General features: G+C 36.9%; 1 long non-coding RNA gene across 1 annotated transcript in view; it reads left to right on the forward strand.

Annotated features, from left to right (window-relative positions):
• Positions 1–2,537: 2,537 nt before the first annotated feature.
• The window catches only part of LOC150056906 (uncharacterized), a 31,263-nt gene continuing 21,218 nt past the window's right edge, over positions 2,538–12,582 (forward strand). The window contains exon 1 of the long non-coding RNA XR_016537019.1: positions 2,538–2,822. This is a non-coding gene — a long non-coding RNA (uncharacterized LOC150056906). The remainder of the gene's footprint in view (positions 2,823–12,582) is intronic.

The raw sequence follows: 12,582 nt of genomic DNA on the forward strand, positions 1-12,582 counted from the left end.
ATAAATGGTTGCTTCAGAAAAGGATTGCTAATACCTATGACTTACTAATATTATTTGAACAATAGTTGTCGTAAAATGACCAGGGAGAAGTATGTTGAAAAGGATTTCAATAATTATAGATTGAATATAGAAATCTAATAATAGGATTTCACAAAATATAAATATACCTACAGTGTCTTTATGCATTTTAATTGCTCTGTAACTTCACACCCTGCATGAAGAGATCTCCTCCTCCTCCTCCTCCTTGTCTCCTTGTCCCTATCATGGGGACACTGTCTTGTCTATTCCTAACTATTTCCAACAAAACAAAACAAAACACAAAAGACTTTGGTGAACTCAGTAAAATGAAAAAAGAATTACTAGCAGGAAATTGCTGATGGTACATGCATATTTTAAAAACACTTCTTTCAACTGCCAGTCGCCTTGTCTAATCAGGGCACCTCTATTCTGAAGGAGCAAATATCAAAGTCAAGATGAAATGTAAATGTAGCATTATAATATATGGCATGTAGAATGAAGCTATGGCAAAGGTTGACATTGATGATGATTAAACCATCTGGGATTTGGTCTTAAAGGCGTGAGGACGGAATCCTTAATCACCAGGCCTCTTCTCATCATTATACAGTACCTGCTAATAATATACACCAGCTTCATAATTGCCTACTAAAAGATAGGTGGGGAGTTCATTAACCACGCTAATTACAAGAACAATTTATGCTAAATCATCAGCAGGAATGTTTAAAACACTCCTTGAAAGCCAAAACAATGTAAAACCGACCTTCAGTGGTTTTACATTGCAGTGGTTTTACATTTAGTGGTTTTACAGATGCAAAATATCTGCTCTTTGGGGCAGTATAAAAGAGGGAAAATCACAAGAAACAGAAGTAGATGGAAACAGAAAAAAAATATTTTTACCTTGTCATTCCCAGTGGAATGACAGGTGCAAGTCTATTAGTGAAGGAACACAGTGGGCATTAAGGACGATGCCCTCCCAGGGGAAAGGGTGGCTGGCATCTGCTAGATCCTCAAGGCATTGTCATTTGTCACCCAGAAGTCCAATTGTTATTATTCAGAAGAATTCCATCTCCTGCCTCCTTGTATCTGAATGAGTCAGCCAGAGAGAGAGATTCTGAAAGTTTTTGAGGTATGTTGGAAATGTCATGTCCATTTTTACATAACTCTACCAGATTGTCACAAGTCGAAGAACAAAAGATGATGGCTGACTAATGACTAGATGGTTCAGGAGTGAGAAGCTTAATTGTGAAATTAACAGAAATAAATCATTAAAAATTTTACTTTAAGACCATTTAGTAAGTACATACAAGCAGCAAGAGCTAATTTTTACTGAAGGGTTTCTTTAAAACTTTCCATTTTAGGGCTATTATTATTGCATAATTATGAAATAATTCCTTGTGATTAGGCGGTGTCAACTAAGGAACTTTTTTTAAACAAAAGCCAACCATATCAAAATGTATTATAATTACCTTTTCCCCTGCAGGAATAGAGTTTTTAAAGGCACTAATACAGGTAATGTTTTAAGATCTCTTTAAAATGGAAATGCTTCTCTGGAAAATTTCCACACATTTGGCCTCAGCGGTCTCCTCTGTTCTCGCTGCACTAATTAAGGCATGCACGTGGAGGTTGCCATGTAAGGTAAAGCCAGAGGAACATTAATGACCCTGGCTGTGATAACATTTGTGAGAACTTCTTTCCACTGATCTGACACCAATTGAAGTTCAGCTTTCAATTCTGTCTTTGAAGCCCAGATCAAGCAATGGCATGGACACATGTCTTTTGTGTTGCAGTCATGTATTTTTTTCCCCTAACTCATAATGGACTACCAATGAAAGAAAACATCTACCTCTATGTTGGCAGTAGGCACTGTTTCCAACTAATTGTTCATTTGACATAAATTCTACCATGGCAACTCTTGTGGTTTCTCTTTACCTTGGGACAGAGCTACACTATAAAGGGGATTAATGCTGCTTAGTAAATCAGAAATAGTGACTAAAGATATTCATTTCTACCCCAAATTCCCCAACTCATGGTCAGCTTGGGAAACCATCCAGCTGATGGGCCTAAAACTGACAACGCCTACGATTTCAAGGATGACAACACATTGGAAAATTTCTTTGGGGCATCAATATACCACTGCTCTTTGTGCTGCAGCTATAAAGAACTGGGAAGGCCTGGAAAAATAATATTGCTAGTCACTGGCAATACTCTTCCTTCTTTTTTGGCGTAAGTTTTTTTTCATTTCAACTCACACCTGAGACCCTTTCACAGACTTCCCTACCTGTCTCTGACTATTTCAGTAAATGAACACTGAGAAAGAACAGATGTACCCAAGCCGCTCATATAGGAGCTGTTTAACAATACCAGAGACTGAGAATTAGCCTTTTTTTCCTCCTTTCAATATGTGTCCAGCAGATTTACATGTTCCGAGAAAAGCTAAGAACACTGAAACCTCGTTGCTCAGACCAACCACAGTGACATCACCTCAGAGCCTCTCAGATCTGCAGAGTGTCTGACACATGGCAAACCTGCTGCTGCTGAATCTGCCTCTAGCTCAAAGAGTACAACACCAGAGCAAAGGGGTTCATTAGAGTTCGTTACACACAAGACTTCAAAGAAACTGTGATCAGAATACTCTTATGTTTATGTGCTTGCATATCTTCCAAGGCAGTGTCCAGTAATTTTTATGATATTCTTCAAAGGCCCTGTGACCCAAATCAGAAGGAAAAACCAGCCCTGGAGACTAGACCAGTTCTCATCAACTGAGATAAGGACATAAACAAATAAATCAGTGAAGAATGAAAAGGGTAAGTAGTAACTTTGTGGAAATATTCTACACCAAACAGCGTTCTTCCTTATTTTCTGAAACCTGCTCATTTCCCTTTACAATTTGAACATTTTTGGTAGAGGCATGGGTTCAAAACAATAACCCTCTACTATGTATCTTTAGAGTGTACATGATCAATGACATGGCTGCGAAAGGAAGCAGGATAAGGTGAGGATAGAATAAGTTGGTCCTCACAAGCCAACCGCTAGGATAGAGGAGTACTGGCCTGGTTGATTTTATTTTATTGTGCTAGGATTTGAACTCAAAACCTTGAACTCCTCTAGGCAAGCACTCAGTCTTGAACCATATCCCCTTGTCTTTTGTACTTTTAGTTCATATCTATATAGGGTTTAGGCTTTTGCCAAGACTGGTCTCAAATGGATATCCTCCTACCTCCACCACATAAGTATCTAGGCTATGAGACGTGTACCAGATCTTCTGGCTTTTAGAGATTATCCAAAGTTCTAAGTTATTATAGAAAATCAACTGTGTGGGGGGGATAGAAAGAGAGAGAGAGACAGGGAGAGAGACTATCTGTGCGTGTGTGTGTGTGTGTGTGTGTGTGTGTGATAGACAAGGAGATAGAAAGAGACTGTTTATCTGTGACTGGGGTGTGTGTGTGTGTGTGTGTGTGTGTGTGTGTGTGTGTGTGTGTGTGTGGTAGAAAGACAGGGAGATAGAGACTGTTTATCTGTGACTGGTGTGTGTGTGTGTGTGTGTGTGTGTGTGTGTGTGTGTGTGTCTGTTTGTCTGTCTCTCTGTGTCTGTGTCTGTGTCTCTGTGTCTCTGTACCAGTTCTGGGTTTTGAACTCTGGGCCTTTCACTCTTACTTGACTTTTTCCTCTTAATTTCCTGGTTAATTGGAGATAAGTCTCAAGGACTTTTCTACCCAGACTGGCAATCTTCACATATCAACTTCTAGGGCTGTTAGAATGACAGGCACAAGTCACCAGCACCCAGCAGAAATCAACATGGTGCCAATATTTCCTGAGATAGTTTAAATAACATTGCCATGTATGCATATGTGAACAGACTATATTTACTGGTGATAATCTCTCTTACTTGCAAGGAAAAGTCTTCCTAGACTAGGTGGGATGTGCAAACCCTTCTTTTCTTTTTTAAGAATGAGAATCCAAAATTTTCACAATATTCTTGAAAGAGTTCACTGTGAATTAATCTTGGTTAATATCAAGGTAGCTAAGATAGTTTGGTCAGCAAAGGCATAAGTAATTTAAGCTTTGGAAGGAAGCAGGGATTCAATACAGGGAAGTGACCAATGAAAAAGATGAGAGAATAAAGTCCAGGAAAGCTCCTTCCACTTCTCTAATGTATTACTACACCTTAGAGTCGGCATACTCCCCAGAACATTGAGAAATTGCCAGGAGGGATATCAGCTGCCTGCAGCAAGAAAGTGAGGAATACACATAGAATTCCCCATGGGAACTTCCTAACATCTATCCATCTTCTTCTATTGCAGGAGAAGTAATAGGACATTTTTAACATCTTATTTTCATTAAAATTTTGCACTCATGCCTCTCTGGCAAAATTTAATCTAGAACACATTACTGATAAGGGATTATATATACTATATATAAGGGATTATATTATAATTATATATTACATATATACATATAATGCTCTGTCATACAGAGCAGGAGTAGTTCTGAGTCAACAACTTAAAACCAGGCAGAGTCAACTAATCCAATATTTAAGGTATGCTGAGGTTTGATTTGGTCTAGCTTACTACAAATTGAGTGCAATATGGGTTTGCTGTTGCTATTCAGGTCCTCGGTGCTATCCCTGTTTCTATTTTGCTCTGGGATAGTTCTCGACTACTTGAGCCAAAGCTCCACTTCTCACTTTTTGATGCTTAATTGAAGACAAGTATCTCATAGACGTTCCTGGCTGTGAACCATAATTCTCAGATCTCAGCCACCTGAGTAGCTACGATTATAGTAGCCACTATAGCCAGGAATATGAGCTTTCTTGAGGTAGCTTCAGAATCATACTCATAGGAAGACTAGCAGGTCTATTGTCAAGAATAAACCTTCTACTGGGAAAAACACCCAGAAAAAACTCTATTTGCTCAAATAGAAAGTAATATAAAATGGCTCATAGCATATAGATGGTAATATGAAATTTAACTCTATAAAAACTCTTGAGCAAAACTTGTGACTAAAGCTGCCCAAACCCTACTAAAACCCTGTACAATAGGAAGTCAGGACTCTCAACTCAGACCTGCTGTGTTAGTATCAGTTGTGAGTCTAGGCTCGAGCCTATAATAAAAATTCTCATGCTCTTACAAAACAACAACAACAACACTCTGAGCATGCATACCTATATTTGCCTTAATGTTATTCTTTCCATTAAGTTGCCCCTTATTGGCAGCATGTGCTTTATGTCAAATGAATAAATAAAAATTAAAAGCATTGATGTCAAGGAGATACACACAAGAGCACAGCTGTTGAGATCTATAGCAGATAGAAATCAAGCTAAAAACAAGTCAAAACACAGAAGCAGAATTTGAATTTAATGAGTTTAATTTTTCCCTCAAAACTTAAATCTGTTATATAAAGACAGTGCATCTTTCCCTTACTACATTCTTCCAAAATATGGAATAATAATACATAGAGAAAACAGCTGATAACTTGATATGTTTCTTGGAAGCATTCATAGATCATCTAAAAGATGTTGGACTTGACTGGACAGAAAGATACCAAAAGAAGTCAGAGATTAAGGGCAAAGCCAGCCTTTTCGTAAAGATCACCAAACAGCAGAGATGTCTCATTGCTGAGTCAAAGCTCCTTTCTCCTTTCTGGCATTTGTTCACTTATTATCCAAACTTTAGTTCCCCGCAGACAAAAAACAATTAAGAACACCTCTCTACAGATAGGTTATAATATGATAAAATATGTCTGGTTGATGAAGAGATGATAGGAATGGTTCCATACATAAACATCCCACTGGATATGTCAATAGTAATACAACAGAAATCTCTGTCAGGAGAGTTATATTTTGTCCTACACCAAACAAGAGTTTTGCTGAGTTGTACACATTTGGGAGAAAATAGCATGGTGACAGCTTCGGAAAGATAACAGTGTTACATGAATGGCTGCACAGTTTTCTTGTTGATGCAGACTTTTTCTTTCTTTCTTTCTTTTTTTCTTTCTTTCTTTCCTTTTTTTTGTGGGTCATGGGGCTTGTACTCTGCCTGGGCGCTGTCCCTGAACTCTTCAGCTCTAGACTACCACCCTACCCTAGAGCCAAGCCTCACTTCTCATTTTCTAGAGGTTAATTGGTCCTTTGGTGCCCGGGCTGGCTTTGAACCTTGATCCTCAGATCTCAGCCTCCTGAGTAGCTAGGATTGCAGGTGTGAACCACCATGCCTGGCTTGATGCAGACTTTTTTCACTGAATCAGGGCCCAAAGAGTAAGTGAGGATAAAGCCTATTTCCACCTGATAACAGTTAGACATAGTGGGGCTACTGAGTAATAAGAGCTAGCATTTTAGCTGCAGCTCCTCCCAGTATTTATTCCGAGTCATTCACAGAACATAAGTGCATGCATTAATCCATTTAAACTTTCACCATCACCTTCTAAAGGAGAGTTCATCATGATCTTCATTTTCTAGGTCAGTACTTAGACATCTCAAAGAGGATATGTGAGCTGTATTGAGTACCCAGCAGGGAAGTGACGTATCAGGTTTTTCACTAAGGTCTGTGTTCTTAACCATGTAGTCATATGTGTATAGACCATTTGTATTAATTTTTCTGTTAAATTTTCCACAACATTTTGGCCAATGTGAATCTTCATGTAGCACTTTCAATGAGAAACCACTTAAAGAAGAGAATTGATATTTATATTGTATGCATACGTTCCAACACAAACCTTTGGCATCTCCCATTCCCTGCAGTGGTTTACACCTCGCTGCATATAGACACAATTACCTTACCAACAGATAGAGCTACAGACTCAATCAGGCATGGAATGAAATATGTTGAAACTATATCATAGGGCTTCCATTATGACTCAAATAGCCCTTTGTTTGTAGAAACAAGTAATTTCTTACACAAATCTGAACAGGAGACTAATCAGTAGAAACTTTGAGCTCTTCTAGTAGAGATTTACAATAGAACAAAATCTAGAGACATTAGGCCAAATAGTATGACACTAAATGTAAGGACCTCCAGGAGAAGGAAACAAAAGCCATATAATGAGTGACTGTTGTCCTTAATGTACTATGTTATCTCTCATCTCTTTTGCCATCTCTTGGTTATCTCATATTGTTACACTATTTCACCTTGTTATCTGATATATTTTATATGTGCTTAATTGGTTATTTGAAATTGGATAGGGAAGGGGGAAAACAAGATAAGCAGAGGGGAATGGGGGGAAATGTGTACCATGTCATAAGAAAGGGTATCAATGTTTGTGAAGTTATGCACCTTCTATCTAGTGAATATAATGTAACCCTTCTATTAATCACAATAAAATTTAAAAAGTAAAAATGTAAAAAAAAATCTGAACAGGAGAATCTAATGAATGACTTGGGAACCTAAATTCCATTGTCAGTACTGAAGCCAGAGGATATCAAGACAGAAGTAAAAGAGTCTGGGGGATGATGAGGACATCAATTCACATTTTCAGGCCTCTGAGTCTCTGATTTTCAGATCAGCTTATATCTACAAGTACTTTCACAATGGGAAGATAAGAACTCTTCACTGCTTTTCATCTTCTTTCTAAACTAATGTCATTCTGGTTTTCAGAAATATTTCATACTTGAATATGCTTTAAGTCAGAGTTCTCAGGAGTATCTGGCTACTGGCTCATCCAAAATTATTTTTCAAAGTAAAAAGATAGATAGATAGATAGATAGATAGATAGATAGATAGATAGATAGAGAGTTATAGCTATAAATCTATAATTGCTTATACTATAAATATACATACATATCAACATATTTCATATGTTTAGCATGTATTTAATAGGAAGCACATTTATTCACATACGTCAGAAAATTCTGAGGTTGTCTAGCTCCTGGAGTTCAGCAAAGTGTTGCTTTCCACCAGCATTTCAAGTATCGAACATGTTATGTCAGAACAGTTGCTGAGGATTTCAAGTCTCTCTGGTCACTCACAGAAAACTGCTTCTTTGGTCTGCAAAGTGGAAATCTTCTAAATAAAAGGTATATCACATGGTAAGAGGCAGATTTTTTTTCTCTAATCCTTATGCCCTGTACTTTTGAGACAATGTTCTTCAAGGACCCTTTCTTCAGCACTGAATTCTCATTCAGAAAGAGAAAAGAAAGTAATTTGTGTTTGGAAGGCTCTTCTCCCAAGACCACAAGTAAAAGCCACTTTCATCTTTCCACTGGCTTTCAAACCATTCTGCCAAAACTCATTAGGGAAGTCTGAGAGACCGCATAAAAAACACTCTACTTTGAAGGGTATTTTTCTATCCCAGCTTCCAAAATCAGTAATCCAAAGAACAGGGAAATTTGTCCTGAGTAAAGGCAGTTTGTATTTAAATTATGTCTCAAAATTCACAAATCTTATAAATAGCAATCCTACTTAATACTGAGAACAAGTAGAAACACAAGAATATGAGGTCTAGGACAGTAATATGAGTAATATGAGGACAATTTCCATTTTCACCACTTGAATGTAAAGATTGTGTGCATTTAGCAAAAAACAGGGATAGAACATGTTAATCTGTATGGAGAAGCAAAATGATAGAAAATAGAAAACAGTCATCAGTGGTGATACAAATGGCTCATGTCTCAATTTCTAGCTACTCAGGGGGTTGAAATATGAGGAACATGGTTCAAAGCCAGACAAACAGAAAAATCCATGATATTCATCTCCCAATTAATCACCAAAAACCTGGAAGTAGGGAAGTGGTTCACATGGTAGAACACTAGCCTTTAACAAAAAAGATCAGGGACAGTGCCCAGGACCTGAGTTCAAGCCCCAGGGATTGGTATACATGCACACACACATACACACACACCCCAAATATATTTAAAAAAGCGTATTTTAAAGAAGACAGTTAATACATACTCATTAAGGAACTTCAAAGAAATAGATAAGATATTTTATAATGCGAGAGCTTCCTAAAATGTTGATCTTGAATAATATTTTCAGAATATTTTTGCACTGAACTTATATATATATGTGTATATATAAACATCTGTGTATGTATCTATAACTAAATGTTACTTTACATTGCCTAGACAAAAGAAATAAAGCAAAAAGTAAAATAGATTGATAAAGAAAAAAACAATCTTCTGGACTATCTAAGCTAGCTCTTGCTTCTGGAAAGCTTGTTAACTATCTACTGTTACCCATATTCACCACCCAACAAAATAATTTAATTACAAACTTAAAAGGGCTCCAAATTTAATTTAGATCAAGGTTATTAAGCTGAAATGTGTTTCACTGAGGGTGCACCAAGAGAGTGGTAGAAAAATGGAGAGGGGAAAGATGGGACATAGAGTCATTATATTCAATGAGAAAAACAAGATTATTGGGAGGGGTTAGGAGAAGAAAAGTAGAAGAAAAACATGGGAAGGGGTAAAAATACTTAAGAAATAATGTGCACACTACTTGGTGAATGTAACTGAAACCCCTCTGTGCATCACCCTAACAATAACAAAATAAATAAACAAAAAAATTTAAAAAGTTAAGCTGTAACTTCATGGTATGGATGGGATTATTTTTAGGAGAATTCAGAGCCAATATTACAGCCATAAAATAAATCTTCAGTTAGTGCCAGTGTCCTGTCTGTCCTGTCTGATCACAGTAAGACTGAAAAATCATTCTATTTAAATAATGAAATTTCGAGAAATGAAGTATTTTTTGTCTGTGTCTTAAGTCTTCTACTTGGCCATTAGGGACTACAAATATTGGACATGGGATGGAGAGGCCTACAGAGAGAGAATCCTTGAAGAAATATCTATGGAAATTTTCTTCTGAAATGAGCTGCATTCTGTGGTGGTTGGACAGGTTGGTGGCAGTTCTCATTCTTCTAAGAGAAAAATGTTTAATTTTAGTTTCAACCCTAGTTTAAGAGATAGGAAAAGTAGCTTATTGATCAATAATTGTCAATGAATATTCATCACGGACTTCAACCTATCAAGTAGAATGAGTGAAATTCCACTGCCCTCTATTGGCTCTGATTTCTTTGCTTGGAATTACTGAAAGCAGAGTCATCTTGGAAAGAAATTTCCTGGTTTTGGGGAGTGAGATTTGCATATTGGCCTTTTCTGTGACTCGTAATTCTTGAGTCTACTAAGGTTGCCAGGTCATCTACTCATTGCCACTCATAGAAACACAATTCCACTCCTGGTTTCCTCCTACTATTGTTGGAGTACTTTTTATTCTTGCTGGGGGGAAAATAGCAAGATTAATTCCTTAACAGAGATTTTCACTAATAATAAAGGAAAAATCTAGTTTTCTATTAATTGAGCCTCAAAGAAATGTGCCTAGGTATAAAAACACTGGTCGCCTATGTACATTCAGGGAAACTCCTTTACATCTAGCTATTATACTACTCTTATATTTCCTGGAATATAAGGTCTTTTTCTAGCTCTATAGAAACTTGCTTAACAGAGCACATTTATCATTCAGTACTCTAGGGCATCTCCCACTCCTGGGGGTAAATTTTCTACCTATGAGGAACAGTTTCACCCTTCCAGAGGAAAATTCTCTGAATATGCCTCTTAAAGGGCTCACACGAGCCTGAGTATCATTCACCCAAGTGGTTAACTTACTCTAATAAATATTTTATTATTTTTGTATCTCTTCTCTGATTAACTTATTTTCTTCAAAATCTTAGTCCTGGGGTCTAATTTGGAAATAAATCAGTTTAGATATAGTAACTTACTGCCTAACCAAATTCAATCTCTAAACCTTAACCAAGATTTTAGTTCCATTGTTGCTCTAGAAATCCAACATCCCGCTTGGCTGAATACAAGAAGCCCAGCCATAGAACAACATTACATGAAGAAAAAGGGTTGATTATTAGAGAATTAGACATGATTCTGGGCTAGTTCTTTCATTTAAAAAATAGTTTTACTAAGACATAGTTCACATACCATACAATTCATCCATTTAACTTGTACAGTTCAATGACTTTTACCTATGCCTATTGACTTTTAGCTATGCCTACTGATGTATTCATTACTACAATCAATGTTTTAGTAGTTCATTAACTTTAAAAGCAGAAACTTTCACCCAATAAAGGGGATTACTGTATATTTTCTTTCTGCTGTTCAAGATGAATAAGCGGTAAAAAGATATATCTCAAAAGGTAGTAGTGATTTATGTACATTAGCAAATGCCTTGCCTATCTAAATTCAGGTCCTAGGAAAACCCTTCTGGGAAATTAGCTATGGGATGTGTTTCTACTTATCTAACGGAAAACTGTTATCTTACTCACATGAGAAATGTACTCATAACACATAAACACAGCTTACCAAAAATATACAGCAGAGTGACATGATCTAATAAAGCCAGTAGCCATCTCAGCTCCCTGGAAGTACAGTTATTTATGTTCTCCCTTTACAAATTATACTTTGGAGACCTCCTAAGTCACTCATCTAGCCTCCTAATTTCAATGGTTAACCTCGACCTAAAAAAAATAGACACCGAGTTTGGAAAATATACAAAAATATCCATCTCTGTGAGAATCTACCTTATAGGTAAGTAACTCATCAGTCTCTGAATGGAGAAATCAATTCATTTTTGAACAAGGCTATAACTGAGATTAAAATAAATGCTAAAATTTTTCAATATGCATTAATTTTGCCCACAAGGATATTCTACAGGTAATCACGAGTTTCTAATTATAGTGCTGTACTTGAAATTTGCTGATTGACATGGATTTAAAATCTTATCATCTTTTAAACTCATTTGCCCTATTTAATAAGTTGGGGGTTGATGTTATTATCTTCCCACATGTCTAAATACCTAGTACAGCTAAAAGGTTAAGCAACTTCAACACCAACACCTGAGTGACTGTTCTGTTACATTCGAGCCTTTCTCCTAATATTATGGAGACTTTCTCTGTCAACCATTCTCAGTCTACAACATCCTGGGTGTGGGTTCATAGTGGTGTACTGGATACGAATCTCAGGAAGGATCTGAACATTTCTTACTGCCCACTAAATCTTCTCCCAAAGAACCACAATAGGCCTAGCTTTTTTTTTTTACTCATCCCATAATACTTCCACTTCATATTAGGGAAGCACACTGAAGGGGCCATTCATTCTTGGGTCTTTTCTATCCTACCACTGTGCTTACTACTGTGATGACACAAAGTTTGGCAGAACTAAGCCAAAGTAGGAAGGTGATGTTGCTTCTTTTTTTGCTGTCCTCACCTTCTAAGTCACACTGTATATCTTGTTCCTGAAGCTTTCAGGTAGATATTTATTAAATGGTTTAAGTTTGTGAAACTGAGATCCTGACTCTAACATAGGAGAAGATTTGTGGTTTCCAGAATACCTCTTTTCCTTTTTCCACATAGGAAAGGAGTGTAAGTAGAAAGCCTGATTGCTAATTCTAGGTCAGTTTGAGTGGTCTAATCTATTCAGTTGGGTGGTCCAGTACTTGTCTGCATGTTGCTGTGAAGTTATTTGGATGATGTGATTGTTATCTATAATTGGTTTACTTTATATAAATATGCCAGTCCTATGAGAAATTAGATGAGCCTTATGTAATCAGTTGAAAGTATTGCGATTTT

This window comes from Megascapheus bottae, chromosome 11 (assembly GCF_031878675.1).
Source record: "Megascapheus bottae isolate mThoBot1 chromosome 11, mThoBot2.hap1, whole genome shotgun sequence".
NCBI lineage: Eukaryota > Metazoa > Chordata > Mammalia > Rodentia > Geomyidae > Megascapheus > Megascapheus bottae.